We start from the raw sequence: 26633 nt of genomic DNA, 5'->3' as shown, positions 1-26633 counted from the left end.
TACATCCAATGGTGGAAGAGAAAAAGAACAGGAAGCCATAACTTTGGAAACATATGTTCCTAACAAATATATTTTACTAATTAGATAAAAGGTGAAGATAAACTAGAAGGGAGTTATGCATAGTATGAGATATAAGCTGCTTGAAGACAGGCTCTGTGGTCATTTCATCTGTTTCCCAGACTGTCTGGCACAAAAAAAGACTTCAATAGTGATTTGTTTAAAGAGAATGAGAAATGAATGATAACCAAGCAATTGGCCAGCAAATGCATTCTAAGGAAAGAGAATGGTAAGAAAATACTTCTACTATGTAGACAAAAAGTACACAAAGAAATGCATTAATACTAACTAAAGAAACCACAAAACAATTAAACAATGTTAATTAAACATTTTAATTGTTTTTTAAAGACAGCAAATACTAAGTGAAAAGCCAGATAATAGTATCTTTTGCATCAAATAGTTGGGATATATATTCATTTTTCTTTATTATATGGAATATTTAAGCCCCTTCCTCCCAAAAGAACCCTATTGCTTTTGCTCATCTGAAGAAAACAGGATAAAAATAAGTTTTAAAAATATCACTACTTGCCTATTGAAGGCGTTTAGCTATAATCAGCTAAAGAGCTAGGAGCTGTGGAAATAGAAAGGAGAGTTCGGAGGCCCAAACCTGGTTTCTTTTATAATTCCCAGTTGGACTATTAGATCTGAATTAAAGAACTTTGCTGAATTATTCTGTTGGCCTAAGTGAGTCTGGCCAGAGGTTCAGAAATAGAAACACATGGCACAGGGCACAGGGGAGCTCCGACAGAGGGCTGTGGCTTCACTCACAAGCACCCACACACTCTCACACAGAAACACACACACACACACACACACACAGAGCTTTCCCTTTTTGGTGAATGAGAGAGCAACCTCTTCAAACCCTTCAAATTAGAAAAGACACGCATGAGCACTCTGAATCAGAATTATTTCAAGAACATTATAAGAATAAATAAGCCATTTGTCTAATTCAATGATTACTTAATGATATCATCATTCACCATTGTGTAAATGTCTTTGGAAATGCAAGACGAAACAAGCGTAGTCTGTTAGAGCAGAATCACATACCCCCTCCCGAGACTGAATCAAACAGGTTCAGACCAGAACTGGTTCTCATAATGATTATTTTAATTTATTAGTATAACGCTAGTAGTGCACAATTATTTTAACCTGTAGCAAAACAGTATTAAAGGAGAGTTATCACTTACTCAAATAACTACCTGAAATACCAGAGCTTAGAAAGCTAAATCAGCATTCAAGGGACCATCAAACCTATTGTTAATGACATGCACAATTATGTATATGTTAAAAAAATGACTAAAAATTAAGGAGGAGAAAATTTAAAAGACATGATTAGTGGGGATAGTAAAATGTGATAAATACACGATCAAACCAGTATAGTAAAATGTTAATGGTAGAATGGTGGGTACATAGGTGTTCTCTACAAAGTTATGGTGGCTTTGCTGCATGTTTGAAAATTTTCTTAATAACACAGGAGAAGAAAATTTAGAAGTCTAAAAGTGATACCTAAGAGAAACAAGTTAAGAACACAAAGACCTGGAGTGATGAAACACTGCTGCGCATTACCATGGCCTGCAAGTGAGACAATGTAGTGCAGTAGCTAAGAGCACAGTCCTTAAACTTAAATATTTACATCAAGAATCCAGTCTCAGCTCTGTTATTTACCAGCTGTGTAACCTTGATGTAGTTGCCCTGTAAGCCTCTCTTTTGGCATCAGTAAAATGGAGATGATATGCCTACTTTACAAAAATAAAAACACAGAAAAATCTTAAAAGAATATCAAACATTATTCACAGTTGCCATTATTAACAAGTATGAAAACAAACCAAAATGCCACCAATAGGAGTATCAATTAATAAATTAGCTGCATAAAACTAGCCCCTTAAATAGTAGATAAAAAATGTTAACAATATGGTACATCAATGAAGATGTTTTCAGATGCAAACAATGAAATATTTAAGTAAAGGTCAAATGAAGTTTCTGCATATCTCACATAACAAGAATTCGAGAAGAACATGGTTTCGTGGTTGATTTAATTCAGCAGCCTAACAAGATCAGGGTGTTAGGGGAGAATTTGGCTTCCTCTCTCTGGTCATAATTTGGCTACAGCAGCTTCAATCATAACTTCTTTTCAGTATAACATCCAAAGACAAGAATAAAAAGGAAGTTATTCCTTGCATATCTCTCTTGTTATCAGGGAGGAAGCATTTTCCCAGAAATCCTATGACATACTTACCCTCGTATCTCATTAGCCAGAAATGAATCACATGTTCACCCATAAACATTCACTGACAAAGGAAAATGAATTGTAAGGATTGGCTTCAAATAGTCATGGTTTATCCCCTAGATTTGGACACGGGGCCCAACTTTCCTGAGTGCAGTACTGCCAAATATCTGAAAACAAAACAAAGTAAAACAAAATCATGGTTTCATTGGTAAGAAAGATGATGAAAATGGCCATTGAGCTGGCAATCAACAGTTGTATGTTATGTATGTGTAAATAGGAAAGAAAAAATCTGACTCCATATTAGATCTGATCTTTTGGCTCTAACCCCGTGCTCTGTTTCCTGTGCTTAGTCATGCTGGTTCTATACCTTTTGTAAAAGAATGTTGCCTATAGCCGGAAATATACAGGATAGCCTATCCTCAAGGCTCTGACCTTTAAGGGTAGAACACTCTCCCATTCATATAAAGATAAAAAATTGCAGAACAGAGAATAACATTTGTCTTGTTGGAGGTTTACAGGGACATCATGACCTGACCTACGTGGACAGCTGTAAGAACAGAGTCTGACACCAAGAAGTTTACAACAACCAACCACACACCCTCTCCTCTTTAGTATAAAAGGAGCCTGAATTCTGATTTGGGTAAGATGGTTCTCCAGACATTAGTCTGCCATCTTCTTGGTCTGCTGGCTTTCCAAAAAAAGTCTTCATTCCTTGCCGCAACATCTCGTCTCCTAATTTATTGGCCTGTCATAGGGTGAGCAGAATGAGTCTGGACTTGATAAAATATGGAAAAATATTAATCATGTTAATAAAAACACAAATTACATGTTGATCACAATAACTATGTGGCATAACGTAAAAATAAACTGTGATATACAAAAATTTTTAAAGCTGCTAGCTAGGACTTTTTTCTGTAGCAAGGTTCTATCAAAGTATTCCACAATGAAATTCATTACTTGGTGAAACTATACTACATGCACCTTTAAAAAAAAAGGATGGAAGATTTTTAGGAAGCAAGGGATCCACCTGTAAGCAACAAATTACTCCTCTGTCAAAAATATCTCTGATAAACCAAAATGCACACTAATAATGCTGTTGTTTTACATTTGTTTCTTCAGGATAAATGTTAAAATAAATTAATAGATTGGTCCATATTATAGAATAAAAGCTTACAGATGACTGTGGTGATAAAAGAATATTTTGACTGCTGTGTGTGCCTTTATTAGTTACACTAAGAAACTGGACATAAATGGCTCAGTTTGGTTCAAGCTTTTACCATAAAGATGTTCTGTATATAGAATGTGGTATTCTGGACTGTGTTTGGTTAATGCAAAATATAGTTTAATATATCTAAGGGGGCTATTTAAGGAATTCTTAGAATTATGTAAACTAAGACTAAAATTTAGGTAGATCACTCTGTCATTAGATGCTAGAAAGGTGGATGAAGTAGGACAATGTATCTATGAAGCTTCTTGATAAACAAAGTTTTACATGAATAGGGAACCAGGCAGCCCTTTGGAAAACATGCCCTTGGTCCCCAGCTAATAGTATTTTGTGAGCCTTGTATTCAGGCCAAAAATCTTTGAAAGTCCTTAGGGAGCTACAGTACCAAACTTCTAGCTAATTTAGCATCATTTAAATGGGGCCATGCTATGTATCTTAGGGTCTGGATTTCTTTATTTCCAATTATTCAATGGATTTATTGAAAAACAGTTCTATTTTTAAAATCTTATTTTAAAAAGGCCCATGTGATTTTCTTCATTTTTATACTGGAAATATATGGAACTGCTTTGAATTAAATTAATTTTAAATCAACCAATATTTACTGAGTTCTTACCATTTGTAAACCCTGTGTTAAGAGAGCTGGAAGAGCAAAGTAGCTTAAAACATAACCCTGTATGTCAAGTAACCTAGAACTGAATTATAAGTATCCTCAAAAATTTTTTTCTCTGAGATGTTCTGTCAGTTGAAGATTTTTTGAGGGTAATATGCCTCTGGATGAAAGAAAATAAAATAGATGAAGGCAAGTGGAATAATGGAAAAGCACTGCAAGGAGACTTCCTCTGTTTAACACACATCTTTATTACTCAAAAACTTTGCTTAACAGTGAACATTTGTTTCTTTGTAATAACATAATAAACATTTGTTTTCCCTTAATATTTTTAACACTAATTATAATTAATCTATACTCATAAATGTCATAGAAGTTATAATATGTACATTGTAGGCAGCCTTCAAGATAGCCCCAATGATGCCTGCCTCCTTGGCATATTTTGACCCATGGGTATTCTCCTCCCACAGTGTTACCAGGGTGGGCCCATACAGCCCAAAAATATGGCAGAAGGGAAGTACGTCACTTCTGAGATTAGGATCTGAAAGACTGAGGCGTCCCTCTTGGGATTCTCTCCGCCCCCCCCCCTCACCCCAATACTTGCTGTGAGGGAAGCCAGCCACCATACCATGAGAACACTTAGGCAGCCCTATGGAGAAGGGGTTCAGGTGATGAAGGACTAAAGTCTGCCAGACACCCCAGAGCTTGAAAATAGATCCTCCAGTCCCAGATGAACATCCAGATGAACCAGCAACCTCTTGACTGCAACCTCACAAGTCACCTAAGTCAGAGCCACCAGCAAAGTTCAGAAACTGTGTGAGATAATGAATGTTTGTTGCTATAATCTGCTTGGTTTGGGGTAATTTTTATGCAGCAAGAGATAACTAATACATTGTGTAATGTCATGCAGTACTGCCAAATATCTGAAAACAAAACAAAGCAGAACAAAACCAGGGTTGCATTGGTAAGAAAGATGATGAAAATGGCCAATGAACTGGCAATCAACAGTTGTATACTATATATGGACTATTAAGTCATACCAGGGTTAGGTTCAGTTACTGGACAGTTTATTCAACAAATAGGTATTGAGCACCTGCTATTTTCTAGATTAACTTGCTCAGTTTTTCTACCTTAAAATTTTGGTCTAGGAGGCCCATTATTCCTCAAAGCCAAGGATATTTAGTGGATATTTTCCATCTCAGCTATAAACAAGAGCTAAGAAATTATTAAAATAAATGATTTTATGTGTGCAACTTGTAATTTGCTATTTTTCAAATAACTTTCTCTGTTAGCTAGCCAGATAGATTTGGGATATTTATTTTAACCTATTTTTGTTTGTTATATAATTCAAGCTAATATAACAAATTCTCAAATCTCAGTGGCTTAAACCTATCAAACTATTTCTTACTCTAGTACATCCAAAGTGGATATCCTGGTAAGTGGGGAGCTTTCTGTGTGGTTCTTCAAGGACTCTGGATTCTTCTATTTCATGAATCCTGGTCACATTTGCATCTGGCCAGTAGAACAGAGAAGAAAGAGAGTAGAGGATCAAGAAAGATAATTTTATGCACCAGACCTGAAGTGGGAGACATCCCTCCAACCACATTGTGCTGGTTGGATCTTTCTACTCTTCCCAAGCCTAGGAATCTTCATCAAGCCAAAAGCTCAGAAAAGGGGCTCTTTCCTAATTTTTAAGGCGAGACTGTTGAGACTTGAAAACTAGATTCTCTCATTCAATTGTCTGTTTTAAAAAATCAAAATCATGCTATTAATTTTTGTCCCTTGTTTTTCTGCTATACCAATTTGAATCTCTTTCTTTTTGTTGTTGCTGCTGTTTATTTATTTCTAAATCCAAATAGCTCCCCCAAAGCTTAGCAGGACTGATGGGAATACTAAATTTTTGACACTTTTTTAAAAACTAGCTAAGACCGGTACAGTAGTAATAAATCTTTTGATATTTAATTTTCACGAAGTTTCTTTTAATTTGTATTTAAAGTACAAATTAACTCAGAATATTTAGGTTGGATAAGTATATACAAAAATGAATAATTTTTCTCTATATAGCCATTTACATATAAAATCAATCACTTTATATATAAATCTAAATTATATGAATATTTATTTTATGAACATTTCTGTGATTTATATTGATAGTTTAAATCATAATTGTATTATTAGTAGTTACTCCTATTTGTGCATTCACATACATATACCTAACACATGTATTTTCATACTGCACACACTTACACTAATTCATAGACCATATGTTTCATGTGATTCCAACATTATTCTGTTACTCAGTGAAGGGCCACCAGAGCAAAGACCATAGATTATAAAATTTTCATAATTTCTTGGCATGAATATTACTACTACCCAGGAGTATATTAAATTAGTCATTCTACTATAGAAAACCTTCTAAACTTTTTCCCCTTGAAATAAAATATATTTTTTGATGTAAAAGAGGCAGGAAACAATCAAATCCCTCATTTCTGGGCCAACTTTGTAGTCTCATAGTCTTACTTCAAATATACTACAGAGGAAGGGAAAATTGATAAATCATGAAATAGAAAATTACACAGAGCTACGAATCTTACATATTTTCCTTCTAAAGAAATAATTCAAGTGATTTAGAATGATTATGGCTTGCATGAGAAAAGAAGCAAAACAGCCCAAAGATCTGGATAAGTATTCAGTAATAATATGAAAGGTGACCTAATTCAGAATTGTAAAATGACACCCAATGGAATATTTATATTAAAACAATGAACAAAAATATGGCATTGAAATTTTTGCAGAGATAGAAATTTTCAAATCACCCTGAAAAATAACTAGATCAATTTATTTCTTTAACTGTGAGGACTAGGCTTCATTAAACTCTGAGCAAACTCTTACTTTGGGGGTAATTTATTCTTTTTTTTTTTTTTTTGTCTTGGAAATTCAATAATGACTATAATAATCTCCATAATCTAGTAGGCTGAGAACTAGATAAAAAATATGATAGAACTTGAGATTCAGTTTTCTTAACTTTTATGTATTTTGCTTAAGGTCCTGTAGGAAGCAATATATATAAACAATAGCCTGTAAGCCCTTCCACCTCTGATACCTAGAAATTCAGGATAAAATAAAACCTTTCTCTTAAATAAATAGCTGAAATGCACAAAAAATGGGTTTTCCTGCATGCTGGGAATAAAATGAAAACTGAACATCTAGGATTTATAATTCAAAACAATAAAATATACAGGGATATAATCCTCCATGAATAAGATTCAGAAGGCATGGTAATCAGCAGATTTACAGCAGACTTCAAAAACATAAATAGCAGAAACAATCTGAGTATCCAAAATAAGTATTTTTTAAAATGATTAAAAACATGAAAGGAACAGTTGAAACTTACATGAGGACAAAACCTGGCAGACTTGAAAAAGAATCAAATAACAGATACTAATAAAATAAAATCAGATAAACTGGAAGATAGATATATTTATTTTTAAAAAGAGAGAAATAAGAACTTGACACAGGACAGTAGAGATAGAGATTAAGAGTTGGAAAATGTAAATGAGATTAAGAAACATGGAACGTAGAATGAGAAGATACAATATATTTGTAAATTCCAGATGAAGAGAACAAAACAGAACAGGAGAAAGACAATATTTAAAGATTTAATTTCTGACAAATTTTCCTAAATTAATGAAAACTTGAACCTTAAAGAAATATTATGAATTCCAAGCATAATAAATAAAAATAACTCCATACTTAAATAGTAGCAAAATTACAGCATATCACAAATAAAGAAAATATCTTCTTAAAAAGACGGAAAAAACCCCATCACCTTCAAAGGAATTTGATTACATTAACAGAGGACTCCTGGAGTGGCAAAGAAGTCAGAAGAAAACGGAATAGAAAGCTTGTACTGAATGAAAATAACTACAAATAAACATAAAATAAGTTTTTTCAAGACAGAGGGTTTAAAGGCACATTGAGACAAAAACTATGAGGGAATTTATCATTTACAAGAATGTTCACTGAATAAAACTCTTTAAAAGTGCATTTTAAGAAGGAAATTGAATCCAGAAGGAACATGTAGAACAGAAGAAGCAATGGTGTGAAATGAAACTAGTTAACAGGTGAGTAATTCAAAGTAATATTGGCTGTATATTTTTGAGATGATTAATTTTTGAGCATAAAAATGAGGTAGAAGTAAAATACTGGATTACTTTTACATATAGGAGATGCATTGGAATAAAAGTGCTCCAAGGATCCCTTCCTGGCTAGGAGGAAAGTCAGAATTTCTAAGAACCTTAGATTGTGTTAAGAATGATGTGCATGTTACATTTTAAGACTGATCGCAAATACAGTAGAATGAGATTATAAAATTTTCAAACTGATGAGAAGAAAAAGGAATAAAGAAAACGATCAATGTAATAGAAGGCAGGCAAGGAAAAAATAGTGCAAAGTAAGTTGAATAAAGCAAGATTTTTTATGGTTCTCTATTTCCAAAAATTAAGCTCAAAATTCTTATCATGGAATGTATATATACATATAAAAAATTATTTAACATTATTTTCTCCAGATACTATCAAATGGAAAAGAACCAACCAATATTATTATATTTAAAATAATTTAGCTATAAACTACAAAACTTGGAGGAATATTAAATAGAATAATGTTGTTATCACCAATCTAAAAATTGAAATGGATTAAGCTCTCAGATAATTAGGTATTATTTTGTGAGGTGGTCTGCTGACCTCCTCTCCAACAGAGAATATCTGGCATGATTAAATAAGCACAAAAGTTTTTGGAATGCCCACTTGTACTTGAACAGATGTGGTAGCTGAATAAAATAGCTCCTTCTGATGTGGTTTCTGCTTCCATTTCCTGCCCAACTTTGCTAATATGAGGAGTCATCATTTTATATATTTAATAATACAAGAATATAAAAAAATTAAAGAATGATGTCTTAGTGTTATTTCCCATAGTTGCTCTGGTTCATTTAGATACCCACAGAGGATTGGTTCCAGTCAAATGGTAATGTTTGTGTTTTGGTCCCTGTCATCTTGATATCGCATACCCAGCCACCTATGTGCTCAGTCTGCCCCACCCTTCAGCTGTCAGAGCATGACCTATCTCTGCCCTCCCAAGCCAGTATTTTAAATGGCAAAATTTTCCAATAGCCCTCTTACAATGAACATACCTGTTTTGTGTTCTATTTCACATAGGATCTCTCTTTTTAGCATTCCATTGTAATAGCAATAGAATCATCAAAAGTGTGAGTGTAATTGGATTTCTTTGACCATCCTCTAGTTAGGTGACATGTGAATTTTAATTATTGCCTTATTGGGAATCTAAGATATGTTCAATGTCAAGGTAGAACTCTAACCAGCTGTAAAACTTATGGGGGACAATTAACCTTGTTGAGCCTTAGTTTCTCCATTTATAAAATGGGGAAATGGTACCTGAACTGCCCACCTCAAAGGATTATTATGAGCAGTAAATGAGATAAAATATGACAAAGTAATTTAAAATGTTTAAACCTCTGTAAGTTACTTTTTTAAAAAAATCTTATTCAAATGATTGACTTTACTAGAGTCAATTTTAAATATGATGACTGCTTGGACTCCATATTTTTAAGTGGGTAATCCTTTCAAAACATGTAATTAGACAGTTATCTACATTTTCTTTGGATGTTTTGAAAGTCATCTTGAAATTATATAGCTCTTACTGAGAATTTCAATTACAGTCGTCCTTCCCAATCTGCAGGAGATTAGTTACAGGACGATTCACCACACACACACTTCCTCACCTACCCCCGCCACCTTCTCATGGATTCCAAAACCAAGGATGCTCAAGTCCTTTAAATAAAATGATGCAGCACAGGACTGATCGAGGGTTGGCTGAATCCCCAGATATGGAACCCAGGGATACGGAGGGCTGACTGTATCTCCAACTGATGTATATTAATGTACTCCTCAATTTGTAATCCCTCATGTTAAACATGAAAAAAAAAAGTCATCTAGAGAAAATGGGAAGTTTAGCTATACCCATTTATTCTGTTCAAGAATGTCATTTTCTACAATAACATTGAGGATATGAAATCAGCCTTCAGAAATATTCTATTAACTGACTAAATGATACAATAATTTAAAATTTAAAAGCCTTTTTATTCACTATTCTACAAGTCCAGCAACCAACTGGAGAGGTAAATATAAAGAATTTAGGTCTAATGTAAGAAATATTCCTCCTTTAAAAAAGGAATGATTCCCACTTGCTCCCTGTAGGACACTATAAAGTCAGTGACAGATTCCCGTAGTGAAAGTGCTATTACTCAACCACAAAACGTTCTCAGTGCAACTCAAAATGCACCTAAGCAGATTCAATAGATTTAGTAACTTGTAGGGAAAAAAAAATAGACAAGGTTAGTCTCAGAATAAGGCTACCCCCTTACACAGTTGTTTTTCCTATTACCATTTTTTTTTTCAAATAATAGTAGATAAAATCTAAACGGTTTCTATAAACATTTAAAAATATTCTTTAACAGGTAACAGAAAAGAAACAGCTATATCACCATGTAAGATTGGTCAACATAGCTCAGAAGAAGGGGAAGCAGTGTGTCTTTTGTTGTTATCTCACAAGTAAGTAATAATACTCTTCCTTATGCCCTTTCTTTATATGAAATCATTGTGCATTCTGCTGACCAGTCCGCAACACCTGCTTTGCAAACCCTAACTTTAGACACCATGAAGATGGAAAATTTATAAAGCTTCAAGGAGGTTTAGAGGGCAGCTATATTTACTATGAACTAAATGCATCCCTTGCTTTCTTACTACCTCGGTGTGGTCCTTTGACAGGTCTCAGGACAGAGAAAATCTTGCATCCATGTGCCAATATTTAGTTTAAAAAAATCCAGTTGTAGTATTTCTATAAGTTTTTACAATGCACTTAGCTAGCCCACTGGTGCTTCTTTCCATAAAATGGTTTTGCAAATAAATATTTCAAAATGTCAGAGGAAAGGCAAAATACCCTCTTAACAGATGAAAAGTCTCAACTTTGAAATGTATCTTCATTACATGGGAGACAAATCTTTCAAGGTATGCCTGGGTAATAAAACACTACATCAACATCATAGGTAAGTACCAACATCCTGGTGACTTATTTGAGGAACACCAGGGGTTTAGTGGAATACCAGTGGTCTCAAGCACTTAGAATTTTAAAAGCAGAAAATTAATTGCCATTGATCCTTCAATTGAGATTTATGAAAATAACGCAGAGTGAGAGTGAAGTCAGTTTTGTTGGTTTAACCTGAGTCTGTGATATTTTCATCCAAGCCACTGCATTGGCTCTCATTTTGTATGTTCCATCTTCTCATTTGGAAACACAGCAAACATTTCTAAGTCAGATTTTTCTAGTTGTTTTCGAAAAAGGTTTATGATCACAGCTGCAGTAGTTATGGGTTCGTTTATAGTACGTTACCCATAGATGGGCCCATATGTCCAACAGAGTTTGTTTGATACCATACCTTCCACAGACATGGGGCAGTTCTTGAGGTGTGCCTATAAACCTGCCGTTAAATGGACCAGCTGTACTCATAAACTTACATTAGCAGCCTCAATCCACCCGCCTTACAAAAGTCATTGGCAATAAATCTATGTTCAGTCTATATATGCACTTTTAAGTATTTTTTTACACTTCTGAAAAGAAAATATAAAATATATCCAAGTCTTCTGTGATCCCAAATGAAATAAGAGCTGATTTTTGGGGGTTGGGGGCTGTATAAACAATGTCTTTAAGGCCTCATTTTCTACTTCTTTGCAAGATGTCCATCCTTTCCCTTGACAGCCTTTTTTCCCCTCAGCTTAAAAAAAAGAAAATGGTAAATTTTGGTTTCTTCCCCCTGAAATTTTTTGGTAAGAACATTGCAGGCTTGGGCATAATTTGATCTTTGATCACTACCTCATTCATTCAGGGTGGAAGCTCACTCTGGGACCATGATCGAGCAAGTGTGAACACAATGACCTACACTGATTCAGCTGGGAGAGCATGCTTCTTCAGTGTGGTCACTGAGACCACAGCACCAGCACGTGATGAAGCCTTCTCACTCTCTTCATCTGCCATCAGAGGTAGTCCCTTACAGGAAGGGTGCCATGAGAGGAAGCTACTTTTATATCTGACATAGAGTTCTGCCTCATTTTGTTTCTTACTCAAATGTATTTTATGGTATTGTACTGTCAAAAAAATTTTATTACTTGTTTTACCTTTTTTGAATTTGTTATGGCCTTGTATTATAAAAAGCTTTGCATTTGAAGTCAGAAATTTCAAGTAGAAATTCCAGGTCTACAACTTATTAAACAAGTGTTTGGGGGCAGATTGTTGCATCTGTTTGGGTTTCTTCTTCCACATTTTGTGGAAAATATCATATGGGGAATAGTGCTAAATTAACATTTGCTGAATCTCAAATCTGTGCTTCTACTCTCACTCAGTCACAGCACCATTTCAATCTCTCTACCTATTTCCAGAAACAGTCATTTTCCCCAGTCCTACCTCCCATTCTAGCTGCCCAGAACAGTTAAGTATTTTTCATCTGGACTACTGCAATAGCATCCTATCTAGTATACCACTTTCCAGTTTCTCCTCTTCTGGACCATCTCTCTATGAGATTCTCAAGATCTAGTCATTCTCTTGCTTAATCACTACAATATCAAATGTGTATATTTTAATTTTTTCCCTTAAATTACAAGACGTTTCTGCCAATTTTAATGAATCAAAGATAAATACTTTGTTAAAACCAAGTTTGGAAAGAGTTTTTAATTACTTCGAGGATACAAACTGACTTTCCAAACTGACGCAAATTTTAAAAGCCTTGCAAAAGTTTTCTTTGCTTAAAAGTTCTCATCTTGAAATGGCTGTGTGATTGAGAAATTAACAACAGCAGGTTTTCAATGTGTTTTGCAAATATAATAAAAAATTTATTTTAAATAGCATGAATGATCTTTGGGTAAATATATTAGACATTGAATTATTAATGTAAGCACTGTCTTTATCGGACAATCTAATGGTGATCAAGCTGGGAATAGTGGAAGGCAAATTGGTCCACTAGGGTAACAATTATTCAGAAATGAGCTAGATTCATTCGCTCTCTGTCCCCACCCCCCTTAACTTTTGTAAGTTATAAGGAAACAGGAATTTATCCACCTCAGTTCTTTGTGGCAGGAGGGTAGGCAGTCATAAATTATTTTCCTTTTCCTTTCTGGCTCAGAATAAAATATTTCAGATGACCTTGTGAAAGCATTCAACATTACTGGGCCATTCTTTCCGTGTAATACTATTTTCCACGATTTTTTAGATATACTACTGCTTTCCTACTTCCTATCACTTCTCCTTCTCGTTAAAAAACACATTTTCTTCTACTTGACCATTAAATGTTGTTTCTCCTCTGCCGAGTCACTGGTCCTTTCATCTTCTCATTTATATCTCTTACTTGGTAATCTCATTTATACTCACAACTTCAATCAGCACATAAATTCAGATGACTCACAAATTTATCTCTCTAGCTGACACCTTTCTTTGGGTTACACATGTATATAGCCAACAGCTGATTTCATGTGTCTACCAACTAGTCTCAAATGCACTGCAAATTCAATATGTTGAAAACCAAAATTATGATCTTCCCCTCCAAACCTTGACTGTTTCCTGCCACAGAGAATGGAACTAACATCTACTAAGTTATGTAAACCAAGAGCCTGAATTCATCCTTGAAATCTACCTTTACTTCAACCTTGCCACATCCAATCTGTCACCAAATTATATAAGCTCTGAAATCTATTCCTTTTTCTATATCTTTATTACCAGCCCTGTAGACCAGCCTACCACCATCTCGTGGCTGGCCTACAAAATGCCTTGTATCTAATTTACCTAAATTCGCTTTGTCCTCCTCCCATCCAACTCTACATTCTGTTCAGATGCTCTCTCCCATTACCCTCTCACCCTTACTACTCCCCAGTTAAAACTTTTCATTGGCTTGCCATTGCTCTCAGAATAAAGACCAAACAGTTAATATGGTTTACAACCCCTTAACAGTCTCGTGCCTACCTGCCTTCTCAGCTCCATCATACACTATTATCCCCTTTGCTCTCTTAGCTTAAGCCTTGTTGGCCACCGTTTGTTCTTCTAAATTATCATTTTCTCTCTCTTGTTTCAAGTCTTTTAGATCATAAATATTCTTTATTTTCCAATTTGCAAAGTTTAAATCTACTTACCGTTCAGGTTTTAGGATCCTGACCTTCTAACCAGATAAAGTCTATCTACTGTAAGCTCTCTAGTACAACGTATATCTTCTTTCTGATACAATTAGAATCTCAATATTGCACTTATTTGTGTTAATTGCATTGCTATCTTTGGATTAGACTTTAAATTTCATAAGAACATTGTCTAATTCTACTCAGTGAGTGGTCAGTGGTATTAGTTTTAAGAATGACTTGTTGAATTAATGTATCTACAACAGAAGATTCACCTTTTCAAAGTGGCTGTAATGTAAAGGTTCTCTCTGCAAAAAGCAGTATAATGAGGAAAGGGAAATACAGATCATGGAATTAAACAGATGTGCATATGAAACTCCCTACTCTACTACTTAGAAGAATGTCAATTGGGGCCTCCCTGTTCATCAGTTTTCTCCTCAACAAAAGTGATGCTAATCATGTCTTCTTTAAAAGCTGTTATGAGGTAGAGGACAGGGAGTAGGTACTTAACGGGATAAACAATTCAACAAATATATCCATTCAAAAAATAATCTTAAGCACCTGATACGTGGCAGGCATTATCATCATTTTTGCTCCTCAGCATGGATGCTTATTTGTTTAAACCAGTGTCAGCCGCTCCATTTCTTAGACACAACTGTTGCCTTTAGTTAATCTCTTATGTGTGAATACGCATTGTTTCCCCAAGAAGACTGGGGGCAGGTATAATGCACTAAACTCGTTTTTCTCTTAAATGACTTTCACTTCTTGTTGAATATTGCACATAATAAGTGGCAATAAACATATGTTAGTTGATTTACTTAATAACTTCTAATAACCAAGTGCACAGCTCACCACCAGAAAGGAATGCTTAAACAACAAAAAAGGTCCATGATCATTGCTCTTAGAGAATTTTAAAATCAAATTATATGCAGTAAATAAATACCAGCTCAGGTGTGAGAAATATTTTAAAGTATAAATATTACAGTGCATGTCAAGAACTTTGTCATCATAATAGAGTTTCAGTATATGAAATGTAAACTTAGAACAAATTAGTAGTTGCCCATAAACACCTTTACAAAATTTATGTCTCTAGCTCTTTCCCCTGTCCAAACCAACTTTTAGGAGACACTCTGAAAACTAGAAACATTTCCTCACATATCCTTTACACATTTTGTGGGAAGCATAATGGTAGTGAATATGAAAAATATTCGATTTTATTTTGAAAGAAATCCTCAAGGGAATTTATTCAATGCCAGGGTCAGCTGTGAGTTTATACTCAACAGTCTTAGGTATAATTTAAATGCAAAATGTTTGGATGACTTAAGAAAACTAGAGGCATCTAAAAATAAACTAAGCCCTTAACTTCAATATTTATTTATTTAATTAAAAATATCTATAAATGTTGCTTATGTTTCCTGGAATGAAGTAAAATGTAGACTTGATCTTTGACACAAGGAAACAGTCTCACTAAGGATCAACACCCTGGACTGTGAACTTATCAAATAAAACTTGTATTTTTCCAAACATATAATATATTCTTTAAAAATATATTACAAAATTATAGAAGTAATGCTAGTTCATGAGAAAAATTTAGAGAAATTTTAAAAACATAGAGAAGAAAAAAAATCAACTCAACTCTATGGATTTATAATACCAAAAAAGGGGTTGTCTAAACTCAACTCCAAGGGTAAATCAGACAGACTGGATGGAGTCTTTGAGATTCACCCAAGCTTATTTGCAAGAAACCTAAGAGAAAATCCCAGCAAAGTGAGCCTGACCTCTAAGAAAGACTTAGTCACTGAAAGGGAGTTGCTATTCCAGATTCTGACTGCCACATGGGGTCTGATGCCAGGACCTGTCTCTCAGGCCGGCTCTTTATTAAAATCATACCTTAGTCCGACAGAAAGCTGGGAATCCATGGAAAGCTGTTCCAATAAAACTTAGTAAGCCCCAGAGGAATAAAAAGGATGGTGCAAGTATTCCTCCAACAGGCGGTATCAAAAGAGGGAAACAAGCCACATCTCCCTTTCATCCAGGAAGCTCCGAGGAGGTATCTGGTATCTGGAGGTTCTCAATGTCTCAGCTGGGGTGGGAGAAAATGGTGACCAGCCAATGCCCAGTGAGAACAGCTTTCCCCAGCCGAGCTAGGGCAACAGCAGAAGCAGAGGTGAGTTCTAGAACAAACTTGCAAATGCAAGAAAGAGATCCCCTGGCATATGAATCTGAGTGGCAAGAAATGTTGTTTTCTTTTAATTAGTATATCTTTGAGTACTAAAGAATTTTAAATTGATTTATAAGTTTGTTGGTCATATAGATCTTGTGACTTACCTGCTCATGTCTTCTTTTTCTGCCGCAATGTTCATTCTTTTTCTTTAAAATGAAGTCTTTATAAATCTGAAGATATTAACAATGTTTTTGCAAAATGTTGCAGCTATTTTTTATAGTTTGTTATTTGTTCTTTGATTTTATTTATGATGTTTTCCACCCAAATCTGTTTTCTTTTATATTTCCAGTCATCACACTCCAAGATCAGCTAGATACTCATCAAAAAGTTATTATATTTAACTCTATAAACCACATGAATACAAGTTTCTAATACAATAGCTATCTAACTCATTTTTGCATTTTTAAACCAATTAGCTTATTACCATTACTTGCATAATTCATTACTTCCTCACTGATTTGAAATTTCTCTTTACCACATTCATTTTATACATATACATCTATTTATTTATGTATTTATCATCTATCTAATCTTTTTGTTTCCAATTAATCTACCATAGATTCTACTGGCAGTGCCACACTGTTCTAAACAATATGATTTATACTTTACTTTCATATTTGATCATGTAATGGGCTTCATTATTCTCCTTTTAAAGAATATATTGCGTCCTCTTGCCATTTATTTTTCCAGATGTATTTTAGAATTAGTGGTCAAATTTCTAAGTAAGAATCTGTGGATGTTAGATGAAAATTTCATTAATATATGGGAGAAGTGACAACTTTACAGTGTTTCATCTTCAAACAAAATTTTTCTCTCTTTATTGTTTTATGGTTTCCTTTTCAGTAAAGCTTTGTAGATCAGTTTCTGCATTTTTCTTAGTAAGTTTATTCCAAATTAGTATATATATTTTGTATCTCTTGTGAGGGATCTTAAACGATTATATTTCCCTTAATGATCTATTCTGGTACGTAGAAAAAATAAATGATCTCTCTATATTTATTTTAACATAAAATTCTTGAATATCTCCTTAGTCACAGTATCTATTCCTAATGCTTTATAGATGATGACATTTTAAGTTTTAGGTAAAGAGAAAATCCCACAAACCTTATCATTAAAGCTGCCTGTAGCTCAACCATTTCATCTCTATGTAAAATCGGTCAAGCAATATTATCTCTGAAGCTCAGTGTTCTTGTCTACAAAAGGGGCTTGATTTTTCCCTTGACATGGTCAGTGTGAGCAAAGTGAAAGAATTTTTTAAAAGCACAGAGTTCAAATATACCATACAGTAGGAAAGGAAGAAAAATGTTAGTTCCTCCTCCTCATCCTGTTCTTTGTAAAAAAAATATGACTTGGGAACTTCATCCTTTAAATATATGAACTGGAAAAAAATAACTGTCTATAAACACCTACACATATAGCCCTTAAGTGCATTTGTATTATTTATTTAGCTAACTTTTCAACTGGTCTAATCAATAGTTGGTGGCAAAATACACATATATGTATGTTTCCGAATATATATTTTATAATCAATAGTATTACATTACTGATGAAATACCAATGACTATAATTTCAAAGTTAATGAATTAAGCCACAGAATTGACCTATAGAACCATGGCAAGATTACTGAGCGCTTTGCCACTAATGGCAGCCTGCAGTCAGGGACTTTATTTGTTAATTGCTCAAATATTCACTGACTGAGCACCAGCTACCAGGCACAGTGCTGGGCACTGAGGATGTGAGGGCGACAGTCTCTGTCCACTGAAATGGCATTTCCAATCATATCTTAAGCAATCCAGCAACTCAACTGTCATTAAAGCAGTGGCTTCCTCCTCTGGATTGTCAAATAATGCATCCAATCACCCACTTCTTTATCCTGAGCAGCTGCTCTCACCTAGCTGACTTTCTCGGCTTTACTAGCTTAATAAATGGTCCTCAGCCTGAGCAGCCTGAAGCAAATACTCGGGCGTTCCACTTTTATTTCTGAATTTAACTGCCGAAATCTTGATTTCATTTTATGTTGATGCCTCAAGAGCTGACCTAGGGTAAATGGAAGCTACCAACTGCCAACTGTGCTGTCAGCTGCGTGGTGGGGTCAAAGGTGCTGGCTGAGCTTGCAAATTCTGATGGTTTGCCATCAGTGAAGGTATTTGCCTTAGAGGGAAATAGCGCCCCGTACATACTTCATCCCACAGTGCTGCTGAATGCGCCAATTTCAGGCAATGCCCAGTTTGGAAAAAAGAAGAAGTACAAAGAATGATGTTTCCTTGACCCTTCCCAAAATACCTAAACCACCTGCACTTACCAGAGCCATCCTCGTCTTTGCCTAGGGCACGCCCTCATGCATTAACAGTAGAGAAGAAGCAAGTTTCTGTTTCCTCTGAGTGCTGAGAAGTGGCAGGACAGCTGGTTTCCATGAGCAGAGCGCATATTCCAACCCTGCAAAGAAAAGCTAAAAAACCCACAACGCTCTTTTATCTATTAAACTAAGGGGTTTTATTACACTCTGTGCATTCAATACATTTATCTAAATTTTCCTCACATTGCATTCTTGTCAATGAAAGATTGTTCTTGCATTTAAAAAAGCTGACCTTCAATCAAACATAATTTAAATGTTGAATTTCGGATTTTAAAAGAGTGGTTAACATCTTGGAAAAAAAAATCTGTTGGTAAAATCGTTTGACAAATGAGGTCAAGCCTGATTTAGCTGTAGGAATCATTGTCATATCAATATGAGAGTGGAAATTCCACTAAAAGAAATGTTCTTTTTCTCTTAAAAGATGCATGCTCTGATCCACATTGTGGCATATGGTGAAAAGCTCAGTAACTATAAATGTTACTGATGACTCTCACCCCTGGTTTAACTCTGGGTTTTTCTAAATGCTTATGTAGTGTACAAATTATCTGCTGAAGTGTAGCCAAAGGTGCCAAGTGAACAGTGCAAGAGATGTCAGAGGGAGTGAAATTTGGAAATGAAATAGCAGCCTTTAAATAGCCTAACTGCGTACATAGTGATATGACTTCAGTGGGTGTCTAGTCACCACTAATAGGCTACAAAAGAAAAATCCTTAGAAGGGTTTAATCCAGAAGCAACTACCTTTTTACCACCACTATTTTGCCACTAACATAATTACCATGCTACCTTCAAGATTGATTCTTTCTTCCTTTTTTGGTTCACTTTCTGTCTTCTCTTTCTCTAGAAAACTGTCAAAAATTCAGGCTCTGAATGATTTGCCATTTGAATCAGTTTGATCACTGCGATCATAATTTAGAAACTTTTAATGGAAAAGAGAACACAAGTAAGTATTTGTAGGAGTTTTAAGGGTTGAAGATAATATAAACCAGTTTTAGTAGTATTTTTGCTAATAAAATTTTGAGGCATTGGGTAAATTAAGATCCATTTACATGAAAGATGTGCATAAAACTATGGAAAAGAAATTAATATTTATTAGCGTCCTAATATGTGTCAAGCACTGTGCTAAGCACTTTACACATTTTTTTTCATTTATTCTTTTTAATAACCTGAAGAAATATGCACAATTGTCCTCAATCTACAGGGCAGGAAACTGGAAACTCACACAGATTAAGTATTCAAGTTTAGGGAGAAACTGCTTTTAAGTGGCAGAATCTGGATTAAAACTCAGTTTTCCTGGATTAAAATCCAGGTCAGCTGAACACAGAGCTCTTTCTCTTTCTATTATATCCCACAGGATATCCCATTTAATGAGAAATTGAAAAAGTAAACATTTCAATTTAAATACACTTTCCCTCAGTAATAAAAACAACAAAAAAATTGAAAAGAGTAATCAAAATTAGGTAATATTGACATCAGTTTCTAAAAATATTTGTTTCATGAAATAATAAAAACTTTTCTCTTTAATAGTAAATGGTCTGATAGAGAAGTTCATTTTTGTTATTATCAAAACATAGATTAAATGACATTAATACTTACAGCAAAATTAAATATATTAATAGGTTCATAACATAAACACAAATGTATGCAGATCTGCTACCACATTTAACATAGAATGTACCTTCTCTTGATTTATTTTTAAATTCTTAGTGACCAAGAGAAAACAAAAGTTCCTTTCTTTATCCTCTCTCAACCTAGTCACTCATATTTGATTTAATATCCATAACTCTCAAATACATTTTGTGCTGTTGGTTATGTCTATATTTAAAAAGGAAATCCAAAACCATAGTAAGATTTATTTTTTAAATTTGTTAATGTGTGAATGGTGGAAACATTGGTATAATTCTGGTGAGGGTGGGGCTGGAGATGGTGAGGCATCTAGTATCTAAAGCGCTCCTCCATCTCTTCACTTGTAGTTGGTAGTGTTGATTTCCCAAAGAGGAAATGCCTCGGAATAAAGCTCACACATTCCCCTTGATATACCATAGTCTGGTCACAGTTGGAAATGGCCCTTTAAGAACACAGAACCATCAGAAAGCCCCACTGGAGGATATTCTCATGCCAACCAATGGTGTTCAGCCCCCTGGTAAATCAGAAGTTTAGGGCCAACATTCACAGATCTTTCCAGATTTATGATGGGGTTATGTTCCAATAAATCCATTGTTGGTAGAAAACACCTAACCTACTGAACATCATAGCTCAGCCTAGCCTACCTTAAAGATGCTCAAATACCTTTACATTAGCCTACAGTTGAGCAAAATCACCTAACACAAAGTATTTCATAGGCAGATTTTTGACTCTGCAGAAGGTTGGTACTCCTAACCCCTGCTTTGTTCAAGAGTCAAATGTATAAATAAAAGATTCTTTTCAAATTTTATTTAGACAAAGAAAGGGATAGACAAATCTTCTCATCTACAAACTTGCATTCTTCTTCAATAGTCTTAATTCACTAGTCAGACGGTTACTGACTGACTGCTGTGTGCATGGCCTGGCAAAACACGGCACAATTTTTATACTCAAAAAATCTGCATCATCTGTAGAGTCAAAATTAAGGCAAAAGCGAGGAATCTGTAATTGTAGATTTTTTTACAAAACAGAAGGTCCATTTTGAGTGGTCTACCATTTAAAAATTATTCACATTTTTGAGTTTCTTTTCTTGGGTAATAGTTCAAAAATGTAATCTTTAATTTGAGAGCTTACTTACTTCAACTTTTTATCAAGTACTCTTTATTTAGTGCAGCTACAGGTATATAATTATGTCAATATTCTATAAAATACTATTACAGTTCCCTAAGAGGTCAAAATACATACATACATACATACACACACACACACACACACACACACACACACACACACACACACACACACACAGATACTCTTGAAAGTGAAAATAAACCCCCAAATCAAGCTTAGAAAACCCAAAAAGTAATATGTTGAGCCAAATTAGGAATATATTGTGCTTGTCACACTATTTTCAGAATGTAGTACTCCCCTCACCTCCCCCTCGTCTGTGAAACACATCTGTGATTTCTTTACTAACCATTTTCCAGCCTCTTTCATAAAATAACGGTTGTGTTCTGGTGTTTTTCATTTTGAATACTTTGAGCATGTCTCCCATCTCATCCACTGCCACATTGTTAAATCTAAAGTAGAAAGAGAGAGTGATCGCTCTGGTGTCTCCAGTTGGCAGCAGAAAATGTGTTGTTTTCAATTACTAGGTATAAAAACTCAGCCAAAGGGAAAGCAACTTTTTGGATGATGGGCCTAGAGAAAGAGCTACCACAAATGTAGACTGGAAATGACAACTCCAGAATCAAGCCTTGGTCAGGAATTCTCAAAAGTGACACCAACTAAGACTGAAGACTCTCCCCTTGGTTTTGCCAAGTCATGGAAAGGAAAATAATTTGTCTTCTAGACACAGCCCAGATCCCTCTGGAGTGACGTCTGACAAAGGAAGTTCATTTGCCTGGCCTTTTGTTGCAAGGGATGTCTGCTCCCTATAATAGTAAAACGTTAACACAATACAAAAGTCTTGCTAATATAAAGGATTTGCGATTAACACTCTCCATCAATTCTGATTTTCCATATTTTTTTTAGTAGAACCAGGTTTGCTAATAAATTGCCAGCTGTTAAAGTCACTAAGCCTATTTTCATCACAACCACCACATAACAGGACCCCTGCAAATACCTAAGGCCTGCTTTTCTCTCATTGTACATTTTATATTGTTTCAGATGAAGTGGCCCCTCCGCCAACATTTCTTGGGCTTCATCGTTAATGACTTAAAATACAGTTACAAGGTTCAAGTGGTAAGTTGGCAGACTTGGAAGCAGTATGGCATCCCAGGCCAGTCCCTCTCCCTTCGAAGCCTGGAGATGATTTCAAAAGAGAAAAAGAAAGAAAGACAGAAATAACTAGATGTCAGAGGAGCCACTCCAAACATGGACCAATCACTGTCTTGCCCCAAAATACAGATTTTCAAGATAATGCTTCATCGGAAGGCAGGTTGGAAAAGAGGGAAATGACTGATTTCTGAGGGGAAAAAAAGTAGTGCTCACTAAATCAAATCATGAGCAACCCTGTCATAATTAAGGAAAATGTGAAGTTTAGATCTTGAATCACGCTCAAGAAAATCTATTTGTTATAAGAATCACAGATTTTCTGTCTTCTCTCCTCCTCACCAACTCCCTTCAAGAGAAAGTAAGCAATTTCTTGAAGGAGGTTTGCAAAAAAAAAAAAAAAAAAAAAAAAAAAAAGATAATAATAATAATACAGAAAGATTTTGAATATTTGGAGATATCATGAAAATCATGTGCTAACAGCTCTAACTTCTCAAGAGCAGTGAGCTTTGCCCCTGAGAAAACATTATTTTCATCACACCACTGGCTCCAGCTAAAATGCTGGTTTTGACAAGCTGTGTTCCTGGTAAAATGTTATTGTTGGCACATGTGGATGGTGGGGAGACAGCTTTGGGAGGCTCCCTCTCGAGTGGAGATGTGCAAATTGACTACAGCACCTGTGGGAGAGTCAGGTACCTCTGACCCAGATTTGCTCTGTTTTCTAGCACCCTGTCCCTTTGTTCTGTAATGAGAGCCAAATGTTCCCTTTCTCCAGTCCCTCCGGCCCTGTAACTTGACGCCTGATCAGCCTCAAACGGGCCTCCTCTCCCATCCCCGCTCCTAGGCCCTGTTGCTACCATTGGCCTGAAATTGAAAAGGAGTTTAAAAAAAGCCCAATGTTCTCCTGAGTGTCATGCTAACCCTCTAGCTCCCTGTGTTCTGAGATAGCTGTGCTCTGATGACTTTTTTTATAGTGAACCAGAGCGTTTGCAGGTCAGGTATGCAAGCGAGACTTTTATTTGTTTATTTTTACAGAGAGTCATCAATATTTTGGGGGCAGAAGATAACTCTTCTCTCTAATGAAAAGTCCACTGAATTTTATCATGCTGCATAGAACTCATAGCAGGAAATGGCTAGCCCGACTGGGCTCACTGATGCTGCATTGTAAGCCCGTGTTTTCCTGGCCATTTCTCCTTCCATTTCAATAAAGGCACAGGGAAGTGAAACCCTTACAATGTGCCAGAGCAGTCTGTGCCATGCTCCAAAGTACATCTGAAATTGTCAGGCTGTGGCTTGATGTGATTTAGAAAGTTTATCCTTTACCTAAGCCCACCTCCCCATCTGACCCAAAGCCGGTGCCCACACAGAGATCAATCAACCGCTCTTCTGCTCAGCGAATAACCAGGGCTCTGCCCTGAAATCAAAGCAAGTGTTAGGAAGGTTGCAGCAAAAAATGTAGGGAGTCATAAATGCTGTGTGCAGACAACCTGTGTTAAGGGTTCTTAACACTGGCCATGCCACCCCTAACCCAACCTGCCTTCAATCTGATCAGTTAAATTGGCCTGAAAAGTTCAAGACCTTTACTTCTGCTACTTTTAAACAAGACCACAAGAAATTTGGTCTCAGATCTGTCAAACTAGGCCCTACTTTTCTAGGCATCCCCACCTTCCATTTCTGTTGACTCCCATAGAAATTTTATATTATTGTTGTTGTAATGTCATGTATTTTTGAAAGATTACCTCTCGGCCAGGGCAAAGAGTTAGACTAGAGTAGAAGAAACCACTCTGGTTTCAGTATTCCAGGTGAAGAGGAAGAGTCAAATTTAAGAGCTATTTGCAATGGAGATGTTGAATATAGTCATGATTTATTAAACCATAGGCACTGTGCTAAGCACTTTACATGCATTATCTAATTTACTCCAAACCACAATCCTATGATATAAAAACTATCTTAGCCCTGCTTTGTAGATGAGGAAATTCAGGTGTAGAGAAAGATGAAGAACTTCCCTATGCCAATGCATGACTGAGCTGGGATTTACATTAAAGTTTCCCTAATTCTGAAGCTCAGATTCTTAACAGAAATGCTGAACAGGATTTGGTAATTGATCAGATGCTGGGAAGAGAGACAGATCTTGGGGTCAGAGTAAAGATACTGTATTGAGCCTAGAAATATGAATTAAGATTCATAATAATACACAGAGCGAAAAAGTGACTTTGGCAATCTAGATCAACTCTGCCATTTTACAGATGAGAAAACTGAGGGTCAGAGGTGACCTAATCTATGCATGGTCACATAGGGTAATATTGGCAGAGCTCAAGCTGGAAACCAGCTCCTCCAAGTCCTAGGCTGTGTTTTTCCACTTTTTCCATTTATTTAGCATTTTGAGCATCTTTAGTCTGCTAATTTCTTTTCAAAAGTTTTAACTAAAAACAGAACATTGCATCCATAAACAAGTCTTTATAGCACAGGAATTTCTATACCTGCTATTGGTAGGTACCACTGATCATCTCACCCCTGCTTCTGTGTCATTTTCAAGGGCCAGCTATCAGGCCAGAAGGAGGAAATATTCAAGTATTAGACACTGAGGTCCCTGAAACAAATGAACCAGCTAGCTGGCTGCTTGGAATATTTTGTTCAGAGTCTCCAGAAAAATTAGGTGAAATAAAAGAAAACTTTAAAATCCAATGTTTTGTTTTCCAATGTAAATTCCATGTTAAACATTTTCTGTGCCTTTCAAATTTGTTGGGGGTTGGGGGTCAGTAAGTGTGGCCTGCCTGACTCATGTGGGACAAATTAGCCACCTATGCCTTTCCCCTGACTAAACCACCAAATTTCTAATTAAAGGCGAATAAGAGTTTGTGTGCACTTGTTGTGGGTAAACACTAATTTACTTGGCCTGTGTTTGGGTGCCCTGTTCTGGGCAAGAAGCTTTATTTGTGTACACTTATTTAATTTTCACAATTATTATATCCATTTTTCAGATAAGGAAACTGAAGATAAGAAATAGGTTTGTTTTTTTTTTTGTTCAAGTTGATACGGCTAAGTGGAAAATATCCTGATGTCAGTTCATCTGCTCCCTAAAGCCCCCAATCTTTCCACCACAACATGCCTCCCTTCATTTGCACTTGTTCAAAGGCCCACAGCGCAAAGTCTAAACTGTGAAGAGGACACGTGACCCTCTTATGGCCCAGCCCCTGTCTGTACCTCCTCCCTCCTCTCTCCCCACTTTCTAGAAGCAAACACCCTACATGTAGCCACCGGGGACAATTTCCCTCATCTTCCCAGCAGTCCCAGGCCTTATAGCCTTTTTTTCCCTCTTCCTGGAAGTCTCTCTCCTCACCAAATGTACAGCTCTCTTACAGACAGTCAAGGAAATGAAAAACATAATGAATGTTTAATCTAGATCAGCCTCTTTTACTTCTAGAAGACACTGGCTTTTCTCCACTGTATTATTTTTCTTGGTTTCAGACTCAGTATAAAACTATGTGACTGCAAATAGAAGACTTTTCAATGCACACTCAAAAAAAACCAGTAGACTTTGGGATAGAATGAACACTTGGGTCTGCTGCTGCTTCAGCACTGCTTCTCCAGATGTGTCCGTCTATGGCACTGTGTCATTCAGGCACTGTGTCCAGTGTGATGCACAGAGAAAACCACTGCTGGTTGGCAATCTCGACTCACAAATATGGTGGGAGCTGATTCTGTACTCTGTCTGGTCCTGCCAAAGCCAGGGCCCAAGGTACATACACCTGACCTGGGAGGGAAGTTTAAGTCCACCTGAGGCTGGACAAAAATATAAAGTCAGACATAGTAT

General features: G+C 35.8%; 1 long non-coding RNA gene across 1 annotated transcript; it reads left to right on the top strand.

Annotated features, from left to right (window-relative positions):
* Nucleotides 1–16191: 16191 nt before the first annotated feature.
* On the top strand, nucleotides 16192–26310 carry LOC116665409. Its single transcript, XR_004322005.1, has 4 exons — nucleotides 16192–16512; nucleotides 19767–19865; nucleotides 22715–22789; nucleotides 23855–26310. It is a non-coding gene; the product is annotated as an uncharacterized LOC116665409 (long non-coding RNA).
* Nucleotides 26311–26633: the final 323 nt, after the last annotated feature.

The sequence above is a fragment of the Camelus ferus genome, chromosome 8 (assembly GCF_009834535.1).
Source record: "Camelus ferus isolate YT-003-E chromosome 8, BCGSAC_Cfer_1.0, whole genome shotgun sequence".
Classification (NCBI taxonomy): domain Eukaryota; kingdom Metazoa; phylum Chordata; class Mammalia; order Artiodactyla; family Camelidae; genus Camelus; species Camelus ferus.
Note: the sequence above shows the minus strand (reverse complement) of the source record. Positions and strands in the feature narration are given on the sequence as shown.